This window comes from Toxorhynchites rutilus, chromosome 3 (assembly GCF_029784135.1).
Source record: "Toxorhynchites rutilus septentrionalis strain SRP chromosome 3, ASM2978413v1, whole genome shotgun sequence".
Lineage (NCBI taxonomy): Eukaryota > Metazoa > Arthropoda > Insecta > Diptera > Culicidae > Toxorhynchites > Toxorhynchites rutilus.
In genome coordinates this window covers 43242186-43268984 of record NC_073746.1, presented here as the reverse complement: position 1 = coordinate 43268984, position 26799 = coordinate 43242186, and the positions used below count along the sequence as shown (strand labels likewise).

General features: G+C 36.8%; 1 protein-coding gene across 7 annotated transcripts in view; it reads left to right on the top strand.

The window, feature by feature from the left end:
• Positions 1-26799, top strand: part of LOC129780596 (E3 ubiquitin-protein ligase Ufd4) — a 75564-nt gene that overhangs the window by 10556 nt on the left and 38209 nt on the right. For all 7 annotated transcript variants that reach the window (XM_055789030.1, XM_055789029.1, XM_055789028.1 and 4 more), the window contains one exon: positions 3920-4599. The gene's annotated coding sequence lies outside the window, so the exon portion shown is untranslated. The remainder of the gene's footprint in view (positions 1-3919; positions 4600-26799) is intronic.

Genomic DNA, 26799 nt, shown 5'->3' with positions numbered 1-26799 from the left:
TGTTCTACAAAGATGTTTCAAATAATTGGAGCTACAATATTATCGAACTATGTTTACCGTTATCTATAAAGATAAGAAAGTTATATTTTTTATTTCATTGACAATTTGGGTCACCCTATTTTTGATGACATAAAAATGAGCGCTCTATCATATGTAATAACTTTGTCTAAGACAGTTTTTGTCTAGAGAATAACTGTCGAGTTTTAAATGCTAATTTCCACTTAAATGCATCTCCTGGACCATTGTGCAATGGCATCATTTGTACCAAATTTATATCGATTTATCATCGATAGTTCTTTTTTCATTAGAGTCTTCGAACTGATCGGCAGTAGAATATAAACGGGAAATAGTGCTTTGGTGAGCGAGCGAGAAAATTATACACCAGTCTAACAATTAAAACTAAATAGATTTCCAGTTCTGTTCTTGTTTTAACCCAAAAATCATTCGTCCCTTAAATGGATTTCGAGTGGGCACCCGCTTATATACAGATTTCTGTGTTTCCAATAGTCTTTTCAGAACTATTGTCAAGTTATTGAAACAAGTTTATCGCTTATACTAATAGCAAGCATATAACTCCATTTTATATTACAATAAAAATGATTACCATACCACTTCGTTGAGCAGGAAAAAGAAATATCAACGCCCAGAGCAGAAATCGATTCCTCCCCGGAAATCTTGGATGGCTCTAACGTTCACAGTGGAACTTTTGCCTTCTCAACGTTTATATTATTTGCGTCATTTTTATTAGTAGTACTTATTTGAGATTTCTATGCGGAATAACAGGCCTTGAATGTATTCTGTGCCACTCCACCACCTCTAGAATACGCGTGACCTCAGTGCAAGTCGGGAGAAGTTTCTTTGACGAAAAATCCTTCGACCAGAACGGGAATCGAACCCGCACCCCTGGCATGATTATGTGTTACGTTAACCACTCGGCCACGAGAGCACCTCATCAGAAATACCCAGCGCAAATAATATCCCCTCCCCTCGAATTAGAATCATCAATCGATTGCGGCATCCAGGTACATCTGATATACCTGCTTAATATGGTGAAACATTCTCTATTCATATGATATATTTCGTATTCTCCACTATCGAATCCGTAGCCAATGGCACCGTTTATACGCAATCTGTAATTATCATCGATACTCCGTTTCTCGCTAAATGCTCCGTTCAGTCCGACTGCAGAAGATTCATTTCGCAAACGCAATCAAAATCTGATTTGACACAGGTGCGCTGAACTAGAGCATTCAAAAAAGTGGACAAAGCAAGATTGTATTTTCGACTGAACAAACCAACATAATTCACCCTATTAACGTTCAAAACATTGCACTGCAAGTGCAGCGCTCTAGTTTTCAAAACTTTGAGCTCACATCCCGGTACAGAAATGAAAAACGTAGTCCTACGTCAAAAGATTTTAGGTGCTAATTTTTCCAATAAGATATGACCACACCGAAATTTTAAGGCAACTTTGATAGTTTGCTTTGCAGAAAAAAAATGTATTCGAATTTTGTTTACACTTACACTCACTACAATTTTGCAACTGTTCCAATGTGTACTAATGTTAGCTGGTAAATTTGTACCCTAGTGGATCCCCAAAACCTCTGCGAACGTTTCATATTGATACGTTCAGTCGTTTTTCTTAGCCAACGGATCAATTTTTTGTGTTAATTTGAGGAGAACTTCATCGCAAATAGTAGCATGGGTACAAAGTACTATGCATACCTTTAAAATGAATGATTCGCAATCTTCATTTTCTATCCAATGCAGATGCAGCCAATGCAAAGGTACTTTAACTTTATAGACATGTACCAGCCGACTCCGAGGCCTAATGCTCCTCGGTGTCTTTGCAAATCACACAAATCGTGATGAATTCGTTAAATTAAATTTTCATCAAAGCTGGAAAAATGTACAATAAGCTACTTCAGAAGTAGATGTATAAAAATGCAATGATCTGGGAGAATTCTATAGAAGAATGTTTGACATACGTAAGCACAACGATTTATGTATTGATGACGCACCAGAGGAAGAAGGCTCACGGGATCTGTAAACACGCTGATATTGCGAAAGCGAGTAATACACAACAAATTGCAATCAGCTGATGAAAACAAGTAGACATAAGTACGCGAAGATGACACTGGTAATCTTCCGTTGTTTTCGTTTATTTTTTTTTTGCAGCTTTTCATACCCATGTATCTTTCACGTATTCTTAACGTGAATACGGGTGAAGAATGAATAAAGTTGTGATACATCCAACCTAAGGTCAGCATCTTCTGACCAGCTTCACATAGGCCGTTAATATCGACGTCGGCACGAGTTATCCAAGAGAATAGTTGGCGTTATGGCGGGTTTACATTAGGGAGATCTATAGCTATAGATGGATTTATTCACGTAAAAATAGGTGTAAACGGGTGAGAATAAATATGATACACTTATTCGAGGTATATATAACTTGAATAAATTCAGCATATGTAAACGCTTGTGAGTTTCTCACTGGTGAGAAATCACTAAAGTTGGATGCAGTTCTACTTCAGGTGAATAAATTCACCGAAAATATGAATATATTCATTATACAAGTTCACGCTAGTGTAAACGGTTGATGCGATTTCTATAAATCTCATCATATTTCTTCACATTAATATATCACTAGTCTAAACCCACCCTTACGCTACTGCGCAAGTGAATCATACCTAAATCAACAAACAGAAAAATTTGAAACGACTCGCCCCTCGGTTAACTGCTAACAGGATAAATGAGACGACTGAACAATGGTGACACTGTCATGTCCACTCGTCCCTTGTAAGATCTGTACGCCGCTTGCTGCTTACGCCTTTCGGTCTCATAATAGCTACGAGTAGTGAACACTGAAATAACAATTACAGCTATGAACACCTTGAGAGATAGAAGCAATAATAATCAGATATCTGTTGGTGTTAGCCGTTCGCTGACAGTGGCTGGCGCTGGCTGATTGTGTATGAAGCTATAGCAAACTTATGAGAACCCCAACTAACACAATGTGCGCCTTCAGAAGACGATACAATCGAATCGAATGTATGTTCCATTCAACCTTTGGCCTTCTGTACGAAACACTGAGCGGTGGTGCGACTATATATGTACACGAATCTCACGAATTCATACACACCACAACAGAAGCTCGAACTCGATGGAAGAGTCTGCCATCTGCATCAGTGCCGCAGGGGAACACACTTATGATTCAGCTCTGAGCTGGTATCAGACCCTTAATACTATCATATTTCTTTTGCATAATTCAGTTTCGTTTTTGATGGCTGGTTGCCTATTTTCGTAACGATCGCGCTCCAACTCGCATGCGTATGTTTTCTTGGCTGCCAACGAAATGAGTGCTACTCTGCACTGATTTGCTAGGAATTTGTGTGGCATTGCTATAACCGCACATCCAGCACTAACGAACGCTAGACGACATGCAATGCTCATTTACGTTGGGGGTGATGTGATTATCTCGGTCTATCGCTTGTCGTTTGTTTAATATCGAACGGACATTTTCTTGTAATTGTTAATTCATTCAACTCGGTTCGCGTTTGACATTGATAGTTCACTCTGGCAGCAAAAATGTGAACTAAAACACGCAGAGAAACGAAACGATCGCGAATGGCCGATCATAAAATATCATCTGAAGAAGAGAGAAGAAGGATGTTAGGTAAAATTAGCTGTTTACACAACATCCATCCGAACAGGGTCAGCTCAAGTGGGCAAACCGATCGAAGAGTGTACGCAATTAAATAATTTAGAAACAATCTGCTGCCTCTGTATTCCGATCGGAAAGATCACTCAAAGCATTGACAAAGCCACAAGCGACTCTATTGATTCGTTTGAAAAGGTTACACAAAAGATTTTGGCCAATTAATGATTAACAATTGTTTTCTCCTTCTTTTGTTCACAGATCGGGTTTCGAGCACGCACTCGGGAACGGATTTCATTAAATCTCCAAACTGGATTATATGTATCGAAGAAAAACCATTTGATTTGCTCGAAGTTAGAAGGATACGCGCCGTAACACACAAGCTTGCAGACAGGAAAATAATTACGACCGTGCAATAGTGTAACGAAAAAAGAAGAAAAATTTGTCTCAGCAAATGAAAATCAGTGCAAGTGTTTAGTGAGGTGTGTTTTCTGTGAACTTTCTCTACTCGTAGATCGCTGTTGCAGAAAGAGGGAGGAAAAAACATCACGCGAATTCAATAGTCACTGCGGAAGCGAAGCTGAAAAAAAAATCAAAGTAAATCATTTTACTCTTACTGAAACCGATTATCCTATCAGCTACAGTCTGTTGTGGTTTTCGTGAGTCTGTGGCCTCTGTCTGCGTAATAAGTGTAAACCGCCAGCGGAAAATAAAATTAACCCGTGAACCAATCAACAAAACAGCCAACTTCATGAGTTTCGATTGGAACAAGGAGCAGCAGCTTGAACAGCAGCAGCAAACACGTCGTCGACTGTAAGCAGCAATTGGTTGCTAACCACAACACGGTACCCAACAACCAGCCGAAAGTTGCACGAGTGCCGCCAAGCAACGACGGCTCAGTTCAACGAAGTAGGGGTACTTCGCGCCCAACTTCATTCAAGGTAGGTTTTGTATGGCTTTTCAGGTATTAACCCTTTAACGGGCCGTGAGAACTAGGCATGTAATCAACGCAAACTCCAATACAACGACATGTTTAGATGCTAAAATACACAAAATATTTTTTTTCAATACGCAAAACAATCAAAAACATTGAAAATGTTGGTGGCAATATAGCTGCCACCTGCCCGATTAGCGCAAAATATTGGTGGCAATATAGATGCCACCTGCCCGGTTAGCGCAAAATATTGGTGGCAATATAGATGCCACCTGCCCGGCTAGCGTAAAACGTTGGTGACAATATAATTGCCAAACTCCATTACAACGACATGTTTACTTGCTAAAATATACGAAACGATTTGAGGTAGGACTACGTCTTTCATTTCTATACTGGGGTGTAAGTTCAAAGTTTCGAAAACGAAAGCGTTACGCCGGAGAACGAGATTTTGAACGTTATTAGCTCCTAAGCAACTGAACGAAATGGTATGATAAACACTTCATTCGAAAGATAAAATGTCTACGTGTTATATGTTTATTACTTTTTGATCCAAAAACTTGTCTCAATAGCCCTAAAATTACTTTCAAAACAGGCTATTGAAATCACACCAATCGGTATATAAGCGAGTGCCGCTCGGAAATCCACTCAGTTACGATTGCGCAACGATTGAGGTACGATCGCTGGAATTGATGGATGTTTCCCTAACATAGACTTCAAAACCATGGCGCCTGTGGATATCGGCACAGCAAATTAGATGCAAGCTGCGGGTGCTTTTGTACTCGCTTGCGTTTCTGGAAATTGGAATGTTTCCCTGATACAGATTTCAAAACCATGGAGCCTGAGGAAATCGACATTGCAAAATTGATGCAAGCTGCGGGTACTTTTGTACTCGCTTGTATTTTTGCAAACCGGAATGTGTTTTCCCAATACAGATTCCGAAACCAAGAAGTTGGGAGAATCGGCATTGCAGATACATTCAAGTCGGCAAAACTTTTATACCCCCAAACATTTTTACACTCCAGAATTCGTTTTGCTATCACGGTCTACAAAAGCGGGTACAAATGCAACGCTTTGGCTCGATTATTCAAGAGTTCATTGAAAGATATTCCTTCATGTCGCCAGCTCACTGAACTTCTACGCATACCGTTTGATGATTAGGCAACATGTTGATAACTATTTGCGGCGATAACTACTACCATAATGCATGAATTGACCTCAATTGAGATTTGTTTGCAATTGAATTCGTAAATAGTTTCATTCATTCACTATTCCAATCAATAATTTAATCAATACACAAAAGATAGCACTGCGCAGCGGCGATATCGTACCCAATGAGGAGCATCCGAGGTGGGATTTCTGGAATGGAATTACTAAACCAACGGCAGTCCTACGTCAACCTTGCGGTTATATCATAGGTATTACCCATCCATAGTTTTTTTCAATACGCAAAACAATCAAAAATAATGAAAAAAATGGTGGCAATATAGTTGCCACCTGCCCGGCTAGCGTAAAGCGTTGGTGGCAATATAGATGTCACCTGCCCGGCTAGCGTAAAATGTTGGTGGCAATATAGCTGCCATCTGCCCGTAAAAGGGCTAGATTTTGGTGGCAATATAGATGGCACCTGCCCGTTGTATTTGAAATTTTGTTGTTAGTTTCAATAAAAACAACTAATAAAATTCATGATCAGACTCAACAGGTCCTAAATGTATTGAAAACTTCAACAAAATGACTGTTTTTCAATACTGTTTTCTGTTTTCAATATGGTAAATTTGCTCTTGCTGCTCTAAATTGGGAGTCAACCGAAAAATGGCTCCAAAATTAATAGTTTTTGATTTTTTCGCGCTCAGAAAAATCAGACATGTTGCTAGACATCAGAACAAGTTACCACATAAGTTTAGAAGTGATAATTTATTGTTAAAAAAGAGAAAGAAATAAAGTCGTTGGTGGCAATATAGATGCCGGTACCCGTTAAAGGGTTGACGTGGACATTATTCAAAACGATTCACAGAAAAACCATTCAAGATATTTCCAAATAGCTAAGCAACTGTTCTGTACAATGATCAATTTCTTCCATTACTGTCTGCTTCGCGGTAACTAACTGGAATATTGGATCTTTTTGGAGCAATGGATCTTTCGAGAAAACGATTGTGCACTTGTGCTGTCCTTGCTTTTTGATCAGTTCATCCGTATTCTTGGCTAAACAATTGTTGGAGGCAGGACTTTTTTAGTCCAGAATTTTTAGATTGTACAAAGCTTCGGAATGATGAGAAGGTTGCAATTCTTCGGTGTCGAGGGATATATTGTATTGTTTCGTCTAATGAATGTTACGCGTAACGAAATGAGGCAAGGTCGATTCAAAATACAATATCATCAGCTCCCTTAAGGAGGTTTAATATTAGGTTAGGTAAAAAGAAATCCATTATCCATTATATTTTGAATGAAAGCATATGAAAGTTTTTCGTACAATTTTTCAAATACACGGTCCAGACAAAGAAAGATTTGATGCGTGATTGTGTAAAACAGCTTTACCTTCTTGCCGGCCTTGGTTCGATCCCCATTGCAATCGTATGGACTTTTTTTGTACAATTTCAAATGAAATGAAAAAAACATGAAAGAAAGAGATGTTTGCTCCCATACATACAAACCTTTTTTAAGATTTTAAAACAGCTCATTGTTTGCGCATTTGACCCTCCAGCACACGAAAAAGTATTATTTCTGCCGAAGATGAAATGTCTTCTGCCAACGCTAGTTTGGGTGTAGTTACTAATAATACTATAAGGCGTTCAAATTATTCAATTTTTTATGTTTTTTTTGGTCTTCAAAGAAAAATTATGCTCGTGGTTTGTCCACCTCTAATCATAGTTTGTCCGAAAAATGATCATGGTTCCTCCGGTTTTAGAAATCACCATTTTTGACTGAAAAAAATCCAATTTCCAAGTAAATGCATTTTTCATTGCTTGAGTGTTATGGGGAAAACAGATTTCAAAATGCAAGGTGCGATATTCTATTCGTCTAAGTTCGTTCGTAGTGAGCTCTACAAATCCCTGAGACCACAAGATGAAATATATTCGTTTCATCTTGTGGACTACAAGTTCATCAAATACGTGAGATAACCCGTTTCTTGCCAGTCACTATCATCTAGAATCAAAATAGTTTCATCATCCAACATTTTCCCGGTCTATATGGTGGATGCACAGAAAAATCCCAACCAAGATCGCGGAATTTCTGGCACGTAGCTTTAGATCTTTATAGCTTGTCGTTGTCCTGATGGAACACAACTTTTAACTGTTGGCCAATTTCGGCAGTTTCTGGTCAATCGCCAACTTCGAAATCCATTAATATTGATTGCATGGCCAAATCACTATCGATGAAGAACGCGGTTATTTGCGATTGGTGGGATCTGAAATGTGTAATCTATCTACCGACACCAAATAATAAAATGACCAGAATATGAAAAAATGGACAAGATAGACGTAGTCCTACGACAAAAGATGGAATCACTATCGAAGCTAGGGAAATGTTGAATCGCAGTGCGACCGATCCGCACGGGAGCAGAGACCCAATTGACGATTTTGTTTCCCGTCTCATTATTGTCCGTTCATATTATCATCGCTTTTCTATGTGCTTGTTTTTGCAGGGCTCTTCACTTTTGAAAATAGAAACAAACTACACAAATTAATGGAAAGGATATTGCTTCCAAATTTCTTCAAACTACTATTCGTGTATTTCTATTTAAACTACACTCGACAAAAAAATATTAGAGGAACATAGTGCGAAGTAGGAAGTTTAATCAATTTTTGACATGCTGTAACTTCGTGAAATATCAACGCATATCGATAGGATGCCCATCATTTTGAAGCTACAACTTTCAGGTATTAGAATATTCTACGTACATATTTTTATCTTGGTGTGTGTAGATGTAGTAGGTAACAATATGGGGAAGAAATGAAAAATCGATTTTTCTTTGTTTTTTCAAGAATATTCTGAACTAACACAATTTTTTGCTAACCAACACAACAGCAAATCCAATCAATTTTATCAACCAGCTTTCATTTGGTTCCAAAAACGATCTTATAGGACCTTTCCACACAGAGATATTTTAGTTTGAATGTAAAATTACCCCTTCGTCTTTGATGATGAATAATTCAATAAACAACTATCGCACCGCAAATCGAAAGGTTTGAAAACTCCAATAAATTCTGCACAAGGATAATTTGTTAATTTGATAAAAAACGGAATTGTTCAAATTTTTTGTATCGATTCCAAATAGGTGCCAAAAACAGAATTTTTATAGTGGTTTATAAAATCCACTATGATTCTGCAAATATCGCAGTGAGTTCTAATGTTTCCAGGCAAATTCCCTAAACATCTGTGAACATTTCATATTGATACGTTCAGCCGTTTTTTCTAGCCGATTTTTCAATGTTTGGAGTAAATTAGAGCAGCATTTAATCGCAAATCGTATTAGAAGTACAAATTCCTACGCGACTCTCAGAACGAACGATTCGTACCTTGTAACGTAACGATTCGTTTTCATGCGACAAGAGAGTCAATGGTACTACTACTCAGAGTATCGAAGAAAATAAAACAGTGATCAGAGGGTAAAGACTAGAGATGAAACGGATATTCGGTAATTATCCGGTATCCGGCCCATCCGGCCAATATTTGCTATCCGGCCGGATACCGGATATTTGAAAAAAAAAATCTTATTAACTTAAGATAAATTATATCAAGTAAGCGTAAATTATACAATAGCATATAAACCTCATTCATACGTGATTGAAAATGAGGTGTGATTACTGACATGTCAAAATTTTATTGAATATCATCAATGTTTTATTCAGCTTCATCGCTTTCATTTCGTTGAACGTTCCGTTGAAGACGGTAATGTGCTGTTATTCTCAAAAGATTCGTGTCAAGATGATTTGGATTTTAATGATTTTTTGTCTGTCTGTTTATGTTTCGAGAACACCTAAATGGTCTAACCTGAACCTCGGGTCTTAAAAGGTTGCAATCAGATAATTTTGATCTTCTTCTAAGTAGTTAAAATGACCTTTCCAGCGTTTAAATATGTTCTCATACGAAGTAAGTTCGGTGTTCTTTGTGAAGTCGCGTCCTTGTCCAAATACTTTTTTGATGCAGGAACATGTGGAACTAACTCGAATATATAAAAGCCCAACGCACTTCTCCATCAAGCCTAACAGATGTTGAGTCTTCAAGTTAGTTAATTTGTCGCCGATCATAATAATTTCGATTTGTAGTGAAGTCAGTGTACAGTAGTGAAGTAAGTAAGTGTACAGTTCTCAGTTTGTTCTCAATCTCAATGAAAATAATTGATCACTGATTGCTTTTAGGGGAGGTGGGGGTAAAACGGACATGTTAAGAAGAACTTCAATTATATCTTTGGAAAACCCATGTTTCTCAAAACTTTGATGCAGTTTCTTGCAGTTCAACATACTGTTGCTTTACCCAATTGGCCAAATATTTTACAAAAAAGTGTTTTTCAATATTTTTAGTGAAATTAAAACATACCGAAAAGTACAACTTTTTTTTGATGCGGGTTGGGTGCGCGAATTGGAAAATTCGCGTATAAAAATCCTTGTAAAAAACCCGGGTGTATTTTGAAGAAAAATTATGAGGCGATGGTTGAATCTGAAATTTTTTCTTTCGTCTTCCTCCATCGAAAGATCGAAATCAACAAAAGATCTGCATAAGTTCGGGAAGCTAACATTATATTAGATGAAGGACTGATGGAGCGTTTTTTTTTTGAACGTGTATTTATTAGATCCATAGATCTCGATATGTGGTTCAATTCTAGAATATTTATGCAATTTTCGACTACCAACGGGATCATGATTTTGCATTTCTAAACGGAGACAGTTTCTAAAGTCGATACTACAACTGTGAAACACCTGCTAAGATTTCAAGATCCAAGCTATGAATCTTGAATCTTAAATGTACAGCTATCTGCAAGATGATTAAACCCCCTTAGTCTAGTATTTTGCCAATTTTTCAACTCTCATTGACGCATAACCATTCCTGAAGACAAACACAAAACAAAGAGATACTGGCGATTTAAATCGTTTTTGATTATCTAAAACATCGCTGAATTATGAGGTTAGAAACGCGCAACTCGTCTTATAGAATAAAACACAAAACCTGCTATTTCCAAATTTGTTATGAAAAAGTAAGCGGCTTATACTCGATTCTCAATTTCCATAAAAGTATTTCACCCGTTAATTCCCTGCCACTCACAGTGTTTGTTATCTCTATCTGAACCCTTCGGCTTCGATGAAGCGAAGTGCGAACCTTGACCATGCGGTTTCGAGATAAGCAAATGCATCAAATCTTCTGTGCTGTACTACACAGAACAGAAAACGTTAATTTGAACATGAAGTCATCCTTGAACCATCATCGCTACTGCTAGAATTTCGAGGGCCCCACTGTAGTTGCAAGAACTTCTGTCGCTCGCACCTCCACTCGGGTTGTCCCGAGCTACTGTTATTGAAATTGAGGCATTCAGTTACGATGATGAATCATTGCTCCACTTTGTAGTTTGATGGTGGTGGCAGAGCGGTATCGCAATCGATACGAGTGAGCGACCCCGTCAAGCGTCCGCGACTATATGAGGCCCGAGCCAGCGTTGTCGAATGTCACGGATGAATGCGATTCAATTTTATTACGAACCGCATATTTTTTTTTTACTTCTCTCGCGTTTGTTGCCGATGATGGCCTCATATGAACCGGATTGTACCGACGTAGGTATGCTGGAATATTGATCAAACAACAATAACCAACAGTCAGTCGCACGCAGGTAACAACACCGGTAAAGCAAGGTAAAACTAATGGAAGCACGTTGCTGTGAAACGAAACTGAACGTTGCGGATTGAAGAAGAATAACGAGGGTTGGGGCAACTCAAGGCCAATGGAAACATCTATTCTCAACCCATTCCAGTTCTAAATGAAAAATAGGTGAAAGGAAAAATGAGTGTACATACAGTTCGTTCGTCAGTTTTGATTTGTTTTTTGCAGATTGAAATGTTTCATGAGTATACGAACATAATTTGCGTGTTTACGTGTTTGCGAACAAATAAATTAAAAAAACCACGTGAACGAATAAGATAACGTTTTCCGACATTAAGGGGTTTACACAATAGCATTTCATTTTCAATCGCTCGTGATCGTACCGCAGATTGAAATGAATTCAATCACCGCCAAGACACGGTTTCATTGGCGTATAATGTTCGTGATGTAATTACAGAAAATACCTCCATCTCCTGCTACTTGATTATTAACCTCATATTTTAACGGTGTTTCCCAACGGGGTAAGCATATCAAGATTCGGATGTAAAAACAATCGACTCAACAGAAGTCATTCCGCTCAGTGAGTACAGTTAAATAAATATGCTATGCGCGTCACATGTGTTCCTCTTGACAAACACTAGCTAGTTAGTTAGCGCTCTTCCTTCTTTCGGAGTTGTGTGATTCACCGAACTCGTTTCGGCTCATGCGCAGAAAGGAACCAAGCAGCTGGTTTAACTAGTTAGTATTGGTGTCAGAAATCTCAGAGTGTTCATAAATAGGACACTACGGTACCACTGGCTCTGATTTATTATTATTACAATCAATTGAGTTATTCGTTGAAAAAATATGTGGATCGATAGTTACATGTAATTGTAGTATGAATGCAGTAATGGCGATTCAAATTTTGCAACTTTTATTCATTTATTTGTTGTTGATTAAGCATTGCATGTTTTTTTTTGGTTCACCTGAACTTGTAATCTCAAAAGAAGCTCCAAGCAGATAATTATTTATAATTATATCTATCAATAACTTGCGTGATGAACAAGTTATTTACATTGCTTACAATTAATTCACGATGTGAATGAAGAATGACTCGCATTTCATCCATCATCTATCACACCACGACAGAAGTAGTGATACATAATGATGTAGGGTTGAACAATATCACGAACTTTAACATCAAGCTCTTCATATTCTGAATAGTTGAAGATGAAACTGAATCAGCATATTTCTTCCTGTTTGAACACGCTTTTAAATTTGACCGGAATTTTCAACTCTAGATTCGCTGTAAAATAATGACAGCTGACTTATTCGGGCCAAAACATTGCCTTACTTATTTTTCTAAACCGCAAAATCTGTTTCTAAATCATTCTTCCGTGTAAAAGTTTGATACAAGAGTTAGAAGATGTGATCAAAGGCTATGTATTCAGTCCACAATCGCATATCCCTTGTTAAATCCAATTCAGGGCCTGTGTCATTCATGAAACTAAGGAATGATTTTTTTTCTGCTTGTTTCTTTAACATCAGCCAGAGTCATTTTCTATTAATAAACTTTAACCAGGGTATCAGGGTGCAGTGAAATGAATAGGGCAGAGAGATCAAATTCCTCATATTTCCAAGACTTCCCATGTTCCTTTGGCTTCAAATCGTTACAGAACCTATCTTCAACTATTCATGAACCACTCTACAGTATCTATTGATCATTCTGTGAGTAGAATCTCGAATTTTGATAGAATACAAAATTTGATGTTTTCAGGTGAAATAAATAGGAGTACGGGTGAGATCGACACCCTTTTGTAAGCTTGTTACAAGAATTTTAAAGTATCAAGGGGCTATATATGTACTATATGAACACTTTAAGAGGGTAGAGGGGGGATAGTTGCAAATTGTATGTAATTGAATTGCTCAGATTTGGAATCAATCAAGTATTCCAACTCCAAAAAAAATCTGTTGACAGATGGCTTTTTGAACTCCACAGCTTTCGCCGCTGATGCAATCGTAGGTTTGCGGAACGAATGTTCGGATTCCGGTCTATAAACCTGATTTTTCTCTTCGCATTCTACTTTCAATTTGGAAAGCAGAAGTTTTCATTGACGATTGGAACTGCTCGAATGGGCTATCATCGTCAAGAGCTTTCATTTCGCATGGGGAAGGACAAGTCTCCTGCACTATTCAGTTGGAAGTTTTATCCGTTTCATTTCATCAAAATAGTGTGTCCTAACTGTTTTTATTCGTTTCAATAAGTACGTTTCGAATACAACAACTAAACTTTCATTTTAATATAAGCTGTGCGAATGAATGAATGATGTTTCAATTCGTTTCTGATTGCAAATTTCGGCACAGCGTGAAGAATGAAACGAAAGGAGCTTTCAAGAAGGGGAAAATATATTTTCTCTACTGAGCTTGGAGAGCAAGAGCAATATATTAAGCCAGCGTGAATAAAGTGCAACATGGAATGCAGTAGGTTCATTATTGAATAATGATTGAGAGTGATTTCGCAAGACTCTAATCGCAACTTTTTTTGCAAATGTGGCACTTCGATTTATTTCTCAACATAGTCTCCTTGAGGCAATTTGGCCGTGGCGACGGTGGAGGTGTGAGCCGGTGTGTTGTCATGGTGGAAGAGCACTTTTTTCTTCGTCAGATGGAGCAGTTTTTTCTGCAATTCGGCGTTGAATTGGCCCAATAATTCGGCATAGTAGAGCCCTGTGACCGTTTTGCCCTTTACCAGGTAGTCGATGTAGATCATACCTTGTGAATCCCAGAAAACGGTGACCATAACCTTTCCGGCCGATAGGACAGTTTTCACCTTGTTCGGAGCACGTTCGCCGGGTGAAGTCCACTGTTTCGACTGTTCCTTGGTCTCTGATGTGTACCAGTGGATCCATGTTTCGTCAACGGTCACGTAATGACGCAGAAACTCCTTCGGATTACGCCTCAACAGCGTCAAACACTGCTCTGAAGTGGTCGCACGGTTGCGCTTATTGTCCGGAGTGAGCAAACGCGGCACTCATCGCGCCGACAGCTTTCTCGAGCCCAAAATTTCATGCCGCATATGACACACGCGGTCTTTTGAGATGCCTACTGTTTCAGCTATCTCGTGCACCTACAATCGGCGGTGTGCCAATACGAGATCGTGGATTTTTGTCACGTTATCCTCCGTGGTAGCCGTTTTCGGTGCACCTGGGCGTGGCTCATCAAAAACCGACGTGCGATCACGTTGAATCTCGTTAAACCAGTTTTTGACGGTCGCCATCGTCACAGTATACAGCATCCAAGCGCTCTTTGATTTCGCTGTGCGATTTCCCTTCCAAAAACAAGAATCGAATCACCGATATTGCTCTTTTTTCTATTTTTCTAAAATCCGCGGACACGCCCGTTTCCACACACGGTCAAAACAAGACTACGAGTTCGATTCCGCTGAAATTTTGACAGGTGCCATTTACAAGAATGTACTACACGATAGTAATCTCCTTCTGACACCATCGGACGATGAGGCTAAGTACTTTTCGCACCGCCCTCGTATCACCACGCCCAGTCGTATTGTAATGTTTCTGACCGGGAAGTGGCTTGATAATTTTTTGGTTTCATTGAAACGCATCCGCCGAATTTCGGCAACTTGCTAGTACAAAAATGTGGAGAGCTTTCGCAAAAAACCAGCACCACGGATCATCTGCTCGTGGATAAGCGAGGTTCTACTGTATTTGTTATGTTTCTCACACTTTCATGTTCCATTTCCAGCACTGCAATGTGGGAAAAACATAACAGTTATCATGTTATATTCAAAATACCAACAAATTAATATTATACATAATCAATCATAATGATCGTTTTGGGCCAGGGGCCTTCATTGCCATTTTGTGTTGCAACTCTCTGTTAGTATAATCCTTAGAATAGAAATAAAAAATTTCTATTCATTTAGGACAATCGAAATTAGACCTTTCGGTCTACGGGAGCTACATTTTTAGTCCTCAATTACATCCCATAGTGCATTTATCGAATCCTAATAAACAAATTTACGTCCTCTGGATACGTCAGGATTTCGTTCTAAAAATGCCGCCCAGCGGGTAAATTGCTTTTTTTTTTTATCTTTTCTTTCTTAAAAAGCAAGACAGGATTCAAAATGTTAGCAAAAAAGCTAAATAAATCCGAAATTAAACTTACTCCATTCCGCGTGACTAGCTTTCACCATCTAAAACACAAGTGACAAATATACCTGTTTTTCTCCGTGACATGACAGTATCGTGGTATTCATAATAACACCGAGTTCATCAAAGTTGTCACGACGGATGAACTCTTCTGGATTCTACACACACGGTGACAGCCGTAATAAGGTTGTATACAATTCACTTCGTTTTCACCGTGAAGCGATGTTCGTGATCAGGCGCGATATCTTTTCGGTTTCTTTTTGGCGGCTGTCTTCTCCTTCGACGACAGTATAAAAAAAGCATAATGACCGGGTTTTCGACGAGAAACAAAACGTATTCTGTAAAAACGGATATATGTTATTCTAAATTGTTCTAAAAACTGGAAACAATTATTCACTCATTCACAACTTGATGGAATGGTTCCCTTTTCCATCAGAACGAATGAGCATTTAGAAGTGTACAATTATTGTCGTTTTTGCACCAAAATCACCGTGATGGTTGAGTATTCCAACTTATATACACTCGACAAAAAATTAGAGGAACAGAGTGCAAAGTCGGAAATTTTAAGTGACTACATTAAAAAGTTTTAAGTTACAGCATAATTTTGAAGCTACAACTTCCAGGTATTAGAATATTTTACGTACATATTTTTATCTTGATGTGTGTAGGTGTAGTAGACAACAATACTGAGAAAAAATAAAAATCGTTTTTTCTGTTTTTTCAAAGATTTTGGGGACTAACACAACTTTATGCCAACTTAATTTGTACAAGGATAGTTTGTTACTTTGACAGATTTTTTTTTTAAATTCGCACACAAACTCATAAGGACGAATGTAGCGAATCGTTCAATCTGAGAGTATGCAGAGCATTCTGTATTTCTGATACAATTTGCGATGAAGTGCTCCTTTAATTTACTCCAAACTTTGAAAATTGGCTAGAAAAAATGGCTAAACGTATCAATGTGAAACGTTCACAGATGTTTAGGGAAAATACTACCTACCTACACACCAAGATAAGAATATGTACGTAAAACATTTCAGTACCTGATAGTTGTAGCTTCAAAATGATCGATATGCGTTGATTTTTCACGAAGTTACAGCATGTCATAAATCACTTAAAATTTCCGACTTCGCACTCTGTCCCTTATTTTTTTTATCGAGTGTATTAGCGTATCAGTTCAAGAAAACTGGGCAATTACGGCATGTTCATTCAACAGTGAATTAATATTCTTGATTGATTCGTCGTGCGATAAGTATATGCAGACTAGAAACAATATAAGAGAATAAAGAAGGGCCCATGAATTATTAGCTTTTGTAATTGCGAAATTGATTTTATTAATTTTCAAATAAGCATCTAGCGTCTAGCTTTACAGTTATTAAAAACAAATATTTTGGTTTTTTTAATGTTTCGCGTCCGACTGAAATGATAAAAGTTATTAAGCTAGTCTTATGAACGAAAGTAGTTAGGCGTGCAAAAATTACGTAACGCGAGAAAGGGTGTTGAGGTTCCGTTACTTACTGTGTATTAAAGATAGGAAATTGCGTTACGTACGTGGGGGAAGGGGGCCAAAATCCAGATTTTAGCGTCACGTAACTTTTGCACGACGTCTTACTATGGTTTTATCCAAGCTGTTTGATATCTCTGCAGAGTAAACAAACAAAGTGGTTCTATATAGTTATGAAACGGACCGTATATCTTTCTCTAACCTTTGGATTCTTACATAATGTACAAGTGTTGTATTATAACATTGTAAAATCGTTCCCTAGATTTCGAAGAAATGATATTCATTTCAAAACAAAAATATGTCTCCGAATAAAAGCCCACTGGATCACGACGGCCATTACATTTCCGGTCGCAGCTGCGTCCATAAATATCATTACCATCAACCGTCGTCGGTGGCTTGAAGAAATTAAAAAAAACATATTCCATAAACAGCACAAACACAGACAAACCACCACAGAAGTGCGCGAATCCAGGAAAAAAATACATAATTGCGGTTCGTCGCAGTACATTTCGCATAAACAAATGCGACAAACGGACGACCGCAATAAAAAATGAAACATAAGCGTGTTCGGGTCCGAAGCAGCAGCAGAAATTGTCACCACCACCTGGTATAACTGACTCTTTTCCGCTACGTTCCAAATGCCAAATGGGCGCGTTAAGAAATGGATAATTCGAATTCCGTCTGGTTTTAAGAAATCGTTAGGTCATTGATACTCTGATCTTACATCAAACATTGCCAAACATCATTATTACTTACACACCCTTAAAGTCAACCAAACGATGGTCGACCTACATTGTTTTGGACCCGTTAACGAAAACAACAAAAAGAAAAAGAAGAAGAAGCAGAAAAACTCACGGCATAACAAAACCCGAGTCACACTCTCACCTTTTGACGCGCGGGGCCGAAGTGAATGAGTAATAATAATTCAGCGCATGGGACCTTGCATCTGGCAAACGCCAGCAAACCACTTAGTGCAGTGTCCAAGTGAAACAATACAGCGAGAGTACGGAAAAGAGAAACCAATAAGCCTCCTTTCATGCGGAAGGGTGAAGAAAAATGAGGGCTTTTGAATCTTTTGTCGTTGGAACACAGACCCATCGCCTCCCGCCAGGTGGCACGTAACCGGGTGACTTCAATTCAAATAGGCTCTGTTCTTTGTTTTCCATCCTTCTTTGAATGGTTGGGAGTTGTTGAGGCCACCAATCTTGTAATTCAAATTAAGCCTTCAATATTTTGCTGTAAAAATCGAGAATGTGATTTGCAGAGTAACATGCGACAACAGTGGTAATTTATGCAGATACAATTCTACAAGGACAACACTGTCACCAAAGTGCTAACATTGACACCTTTTATCAGTACACATTTTGTGGGCGAAAATGCATCACTACGAATTTTTATAATGAAAACCGTCGTGTTCTCTGAAAAGTCATCACCCGAAGTCTTTGTTGTTGGTTATTTTTGCAGTTCTGAGCTAATTTATTGTCATTAGTAGCTCTTTCTGCATAATAAGCGCAGAATTCAATAAAATATTCGAAACATTTTTGTTACAAAAATATAGCTGGTTGTGTGCTGAACATATCCGCGTTGTTGAAGTAGGACTACGAGATTATTTTATTCAATTTGTTTGCTCATCACTTCGGATACAATCTTGAAATGAAATGATTTTTGAAATATTTTTCACGCATAGAATTACTCTATATTGAATTATTGATCGACTGCTTAATTCCATCCGATGAACTGATGTTGTCTACCGTTTGTCCTGTGAGCACATGTCAACAAGCGATTCGCCTTGACGAACAAAGACACTCAAACAATTAGAAAACACAAACCAACTCTTTTTTAGACAGTTAACTCTACAATTGTAAAATTTTTGAGTTAATTTCTAGTATTGAAAAAATGCTGTTGCATGCTCGCTGGCTAGAACAAGACCTGAATGTTAATCGCAAATGTAATCTCTTTCATTTAACACTCTCACCCGGTGTGAACGCTGTGCTTAAGTCAACATTTCTCTTCTGTTTTGCCTTTGTGCGCCAGTTTTACCCAGGGTAGTCTCATCTAGAGGGAAATGTTTGTTTCTACAGATTTTTCAGACTTTATAAAACCAAGAATCTGCTGTTACCTACTATAGCTTTTGTGACATAATTTGTCACATAATTTACAAATTTTTAGAGAATGTATTACAATCTGAGTGTTTACTGTCGCCAGATCGAATTTTAAAAACTCCTTTTAGGGCCCTAATGTGCTCGTAATAGTTGTGTGTTGATAGTGTTGACTACGCTAGACCTCGATTACATGTCCCAGGTCTATTTTCCCCTTAAAACTATCGATCTTCGAATGATTGTCAATACTTAGTCAATTTGCAGTGTAAATTTCTATAACGTCCAAATGAACCAGAGTATTTTGACTACAGTGTATATTTTCATTAACGCAATGTGAATATCAGAAGAATTTTGCTAAAAATATACCTAAAAATTGAACTGCGCGGATTATGAAACCATTTAGAGACAGGTGAATTGTAACATATTAAACAAAGCATAGAGATATTCCGATTCGATGTGGTTAACAAAATTTCGGCACAGCAAAAAGAGTCATTAATGTTGAAACTACACTCGACAAAAAAACACTTAAATACTTTTTTTTTGCCAAAGCCGGGTGTTATAACAAGCATTGACAGCCAACGCAACGTGATCCAAACAGGACATTGCGATCCCAGCTCAACTCTTTAGACGTTTTAGTAGCCTTGGAAAAAGCCCTTTGTTTTGCGTGGTTATGTAGTCGCAGCTAAAGACGGCTGATTCTTGATTCATTCTTATCCTCGCAAAAACAATACACAAACAGGTCATACGTCGCAATTTGTTTCCATATGTCGATGCACAGAGTGCACTGAGTACGTATCGTGAAAGTTTTTCTTTTTTGTGTGATAGAGACTTCAAACATTTAAGTCTATTACTACTAGCCTTGAAAAAAACCAATAGACATATCGAAACTAACTCTCTCGTAGCTTTTGGGCTAATGTTACATACTGCTATTTACTCGCAACTCGCAACAACAACTCATACACTGCAATCATTACTCCATGTTTTTAATAATTGAAATACAACTGAGGAATTTCAATTGGAAATGAGTTTTGGCTTCTTCGAGCAATTTCTCCTTCAACATGACTCAACAGTCATTCGGGCGTTTAGTTGCTATGTCACTCTACGACTCGACTATCTCATTTCATTCTTCCCCGTCAAATGGACTTCAATGCATATTGAAGTGGCTCCCCCCAAAATGAATTCGTTTCTTTCTCTCATGTATCACGTATGCTTGTATCGATGTTTGAGTTCAACGTGGTTTGACATATACTTTAGGCGAGCTAGATTTTTTTTTGTATCGTCCACGAAAATTACTCACACATATAAAATAGTGTGCAGTGTTGTGTTCAGAAACACTGACAAATTTGGGATTTTTTTTATATAAACCCGTGTTTCTGTATGTTTTTTTTTCAGAAAATTGAATTCGGAGACAAGATGAACTGAAATTTTGTTTAGAATTCCTCCCAAACTTTACGCTATTTACTAATACTAACGCGAGAACCTTTATAGCATAACTGTCTATGTTCGTTGGTTATATCTTAATACATTAATTAATTTATATCTCAAAAACTATGAGTCGTACCGGAATAGTGTATTAGAAAAAGTTATAGAGTATTGATGTTAAAACGTGAAAAAAATATACACTGGGAAAAAACATTTGTACTCTTTTTTTTTATATACAAAAAAAATTAATTTTCAATATCTAAATTATGTATTTTTTAAATATTTTTTCAATTTTTTCATATAAAACAGAAGTCATGCAGAAAATTTTGGCGAGCTTTGTGAAACACCGGATTTTTATGAATTATTTTTGTATGTTAACAATCATTTTATGAATCCTGATGTGATTAAAACCAAAAAAAAAAACTGCCAGTCTCCTTCTAAATGCAGCCATTCTCGAGATATTTGAAAAATATTTCTAGTTTATTGTCTTTTTTATAGTAATCAGGCTCTATGTTTTTCGTCTTATACCGTCATGTTCATGAAATTTTAGGAATTTGCTTATAATCTTCACCAACTTTTCCAAATACATCATTATGGTCTCCCCTCCAAAATGTGTACGTGTAATGCAATAACACATAAACACTCTCCACCTGACCGGATGAAAACCGATGCAACAGATCTCATCGAGGGCCCACCTCGGATTTGGAAAAAAGAAATTTAAGAACAAAATCGCAATCGCAATTGATAGGACATATTTTACCAAGTGCAAAAAATCGAACAGCAACTTTGATAATTTCTCTTGGCTTTGGAAAGCAACCATATGGTTATGTTTTGGAGTCAAATGGTAACTCAGTTCATTTTAATGAAATTTTGTATAACATAATTGGGTAATAAATTCAGTTTAATGCAACAATGTGAGAAAAGTGTATAACCTAACATAACCTAACGAATGAAAACACCTAATAAAATACGAAAACATGTAAACAACAAAGTTTATTGGCGGCGATTGAAAGAGTATATTTCACTCTACATGATGTGTGATTTTCTAAACTATGTTATTTTTTGTGTTTGAGTAAATTAAAATTGAAATCAGGAGTTTTCGGGTAGAAAACCATCAATAACTTTGAATAGGAATAAGGCGTCGTGCGCAAATTACTTAACGCTAAAAATCCGGATTTTGGACCCCCTCCTCCCCTACATAACGCCATTTCCTATCTCTAATACACAGAAAGTAACGCAACCTCGACCCGCCTCCCCCCCCCTTATCGCGTTACGTAATTTGTGCATGAAGCCTAAGATATAGACAAGCTAGTATCGATAAGCTCTAAAAGTTGTATGAAGATAGTTTTGATGTAGAATTTGAAATAAAAAAGTTGAAGCAGAAAAAACACGTTTTTTCATGGTCACCCTAATGCAACTTAGAAAAAAGCGTAAATCGATTATTTTGAAAAATAGAAAAATGCTTTGTTCTACAAAGTTGTTTAAAATAACTGGGGCTACAACATTGTTGAACTATGTTTATCTCTATCTATAAAGATAAGAAAGTTAGATTTTTCATTTCATCGACAATTTTGGTCACCCTATTTTTGATAACATAAAAATGAGCGCTCTATCATATGTAACAACTTTGTCTAAGACAGTTTTTGTCTAAACTTGTCTAAACAATAAAAATCTCCCAAAAAGTTGTTTTTAGCGCCTTCTATCTGAGTTGCATTAGGGTAACTATGAAAAAACGGATTTTTTACTCTAACTTTTATATTTTCAATTCTACATCAAAATGGTCTTAGTACGACTCATAGAGCGACAATACCAACATTTTGCGATGCAGAACATGTCAATATCATAATCCTGCTCAAAGTTATTGATGGGTTTTCATCCAAAAACTCATGATTTCAATTTTAATTTACTCAAACCCAAAAAGAACATAGTTTTGAAAATCACATATTATATAGAGTGAAATCTGTTCTAACAAATTCGGTCAACAAACATTTTTTATGTTTTCCTCAGAAATAATGACAAACAATTGAAAAGAGCGTGTTTTTTAGGAAGAAATATCAATAACTTTGAGTAAAGTTATAATTAGTAAGCTCTCAAAGTCTTTCGAAGATAGTTTGCATGTAAAATTTGAAATATAAAAGTTAGAGAAAAAAAAAACAGTTTTCTTCATGGTGACCCTAACGTAACTTAGAAAAAAGGCGCTATATCGGTTATTTCAAGAGATAGAGAAAAACTTTGTTCTACAAAGATATCTCAAATAATTGGCTACAACATTGTCGAACTATGTTTACCTCTATCTATAAAGATAAGAAAGTTATATTTTCTATTTCATCGAAAATTTTGGTCACCTTATTTTTGACAACATTAAAACGAGCGCTCTATCATGAGTAACAACTTTGTCTAGGACAGTTTTTGTCTAGAGAATAACTGTCAAGCTCTGAATGCTAATTTCCACTTTAATGCATCTCCTGGACCATTGTGCAATGGCTTTCGTAAAAAACATATTTTTACACCTCGGTACGATATGGGTTAAATTCTCTGAGAGATTTTTAATAAGCTATCTAACATACTGGAATACCTTTTTTCGACATGTTCGAGAAAAATCGAAAAATTGCTGCGAAAATTCAATGCTAACAATGAATCAATATTAAAAATTTCTCTGAATTTATAGTTGTTCGGGTCGATTACAGTTATGTTCACCTTCAATAAAAAAATCTCTCGACCCATTTCACATCTTGAAACATATTACTTTATCAATAATTCCGCGGCTACTCTTACATAAACCTAGTTCTCACAGAGATCATTTTGTACCTCAAACTTAACACTTTAAGGACCGCAAGTTTTGAGGCAAACTTGAACGCTTCACTTGTTCGGATTTCACGAATGAGATTGTTTCCTTCGATGTGGATGAGACGAAGGCAAGCCATCGGTAGGCCTTGTCAAATTCTTGGCAAACCAAGGAGTTAACCTTCAAGTGTAGAAAACGCGGATTATTTCGTAATCTATCCGTAACAGACGAAACGCGAAACACGAGAAAACTCGTGAGCGGTCCGCAATGTGTTAACATCGTTATAATTTCCTCAGTTCATGAGATATTCTGACTTCATAAAATTAGCCTGCATTGTTTTTAACCATCCTGTACTCGTGTGCAAAATCATAACACGTATACTCGCGCACGGTGTCACAGACCGAAAATTGAACTTCTCTGTAATGTTGCTATTGTGTATTTTTCAGGCTTCGTTGTCATTTATTTGAAGAAGAGGGTACGATTGAATGAAAAACTCCAAAAAATATTATAACTCCAATGTCTTTATTAAGTTTTAATAGTCATCTAAATCAGCCTCCTCAAGACAGAGTAATTTTTGACACTCCAACACAAATAACGAAATTCGAATTTTTCACTCATTTCACTTTCGCGTATTAAGGGGGTATTCTAGTGTAGAGACACGAATTTCGGACGTTTTTTCGAACTCCGTAAAAATAAAACAAAGAATATTTTTACTATCCATTATATCATTATTCGTTTATCTATCTTTCAACAATAAAACAAAAATAGGACGGAAAAAAAATATTCATAATTAGAATAGTTACATGCTGGTGAAGTGAGGGTGTTCAAAAAAAAGTTGTGCCATGGCGTACACGATTCCAGTCCTTCTGGTTATCTGAAACAAAAAAATCGAACAGATTCTGAATCAGTAAAGATGTCGCTATGGCATGAACCTCGGACAAGTCAAAAACATGGGTTTTAACAAAATGGCGGCCGTTTGAAAACAAAAATGCTGTTTAAAACGTTTTTTTTGCGTTTACCGATTTTTTAAAAATAGTAAAATTAAAAAGTTATAATTTTTTTATTGGTTCATGCGATAGAGAGATGTATGCAGATTATTTTCATATAAATTTGACATAAATCGGTTCAGTAGAACTTGAGATATCGTGTACGCCAGTTAGAAAAAAACTAGTTCCGAGAGAAACGCGTTTGAAGTTCATTGTGATGGCCGTAACAGGTTAGATACCACATCACTAAGATGGCTCTAACTAGGTAAATAATAGGATTTTCGATAAGTCCTTTCTAGAGTATATTCTTGAATGCCTAAACTACAGAAATATGGTAAAAAAAAATTCGATTTTTTCAGATTTCTAGACTAGAATACCCCCTTAATAGATTGTGGTTCCATTGGAGTAAGAATCAGAACATTGCATAACTGAATGCTCGAAACAAACATATTTTTTACATTTCATGCAGTTGTTGCGTGTTTTTCGGGTCTTTTATCGAAGAGAAGAATGTATAACGACCTTTTAGATAATTATCAGATGATAAAGATTTTGGAATATAAAGTTTGCATATTTCTAATATTCTTATATGCTGTATTCTTGGTAAATTAAGAATTAATGCTTTTTTTTAGATGGGGCATAAAAAGATGATATAAAAGGATTTCTAGGAACTTCCTTTTCTTTTTCTTGTTTTCTTGTCGATATTGTTCATTATAAAAACAAAATCCCCGAAACTGTAACTGTTCAAAATTATTATAAGCCATCGATTAGTTTATAGTTTACTGTTTACAATTATTCCACAAGTGAAATTCTTTCACAAGTGTGTATATGTATGACCATTATATTTATCGAATAACTATACGAAAGTCATACATTTATATTTTGCTTTTGAACATATGAATCTAACGACGAATAGTAAAATCCGTTCAATCCTGTTACAAAAGGGACTAAAGGGACTGAAATCAAATAAGAATAGTCCGATAATGACCTTATGCATTATATTCAATAAATATTCCACGCCACTAACATTAATTTTTACATTTCATTCAACAATATTCTAGAATATGAAAAAAGGCACTTGTCCAAAAAAGTTACTCCTATACTCGCGTCGGTGTGTCAGACCGAAAGTGTTAAAAAGTGGCACACGTTCCCTTTGTACCAACACATGCGATACGCTAAACGACGACGAACGACTAATAACAAAGCTAGATAGAATCGCAAAGTCGTAGTGTTGATATTTTCTGAGAAATGAACGAATTATTGATTTCTCGGTCTGACAGACCAATGCGCGAGTATAGGAGTGCTAAAAATCTCAAAACATTTGAGTGCAGTGAAAATAATTCGAAATTCTCACTGTGGAAAAGCTTCTTGGGTCAATTTACAACCAACATTATGTAAGACAGAACGACGCAAAGTGTCAACAACATAAAGAAACACATGTTTGGAACGAGTCTTGAAGAGATAGTGATTGATGGTTTTTCTTCTTATAGTGGCTTCAAAATTTCGAGTTTATTCGCCTCTAGCCACCAAAGGATTGTTTCAGAAAAATTTGACAATAATTAGGGTTTGTCGGATATCCGGCCAAACGGGCCAAAAAGTTGGGATAGTCCTGAAAATCTGAAACATTGGCATCATTGCTCGAGGTTCTTTTTTTTATTTTTGTTAACTAACCTGATTATTTTATCAGGCTTTTATCAGGTAATGCAGCTGTTACAGAGCCGAGTTTATTCGTTTACATTTTTATCTTACGATAATTTTGTAGCCATTTACGACGTAAGAGTATTCTTATTTTCTATGTAATTCGATTATTCTTACAGGCTTGAAGGAGTCGAATTCTTAACTATATTTTTATAACTACAGTAAAACCTGTTTTTGTCCGTTTTTTTTGTGCGTTTTTTTGTGCGGTTTTTTTGTGCGGTATATGAAAAAAAAGTATATTTGACGAAGTTATCGTCCATTTAGGTTTTTTTCGATGGTTTATATGCATTTCAGTGCGGAAAAAGCATATTTGCGTCTCAATTATCCACTTCTGAAATCATTCACCTCCTCCCACCAAATGCTCCAAGTTTTTCTAAGTTTTTGCATGACATGATTTCTAACAGCAACACGTTTCGACATGCAACTAAAAGCACAAAACAGCCACGCGCAACCGAAAGGCAAATTGTCCCATCGCAAAGCATGGGAACAAAAGGAAATTGAACGGTGAACGGCGTGAATTTGAGTTATTTTCTTGGGGGAAACTTTTTTTATGCGGTCTCTATCTACCGCACAAAAAAAAAGTTTTTTTCAAAATGTGTACCGAACACGATTTTTGAAAGCTACTGGTGAAGTTTTGCACGATCTTTTTTTATGCGATTTTTTTTTTGTGCGGTCCCTATCCCCCGCACAAAAAACAGATTTGCCTGTATACATAAACAATTTTCTGGATTCTATGGTTAGTAATGTAGAAAATCGATTAC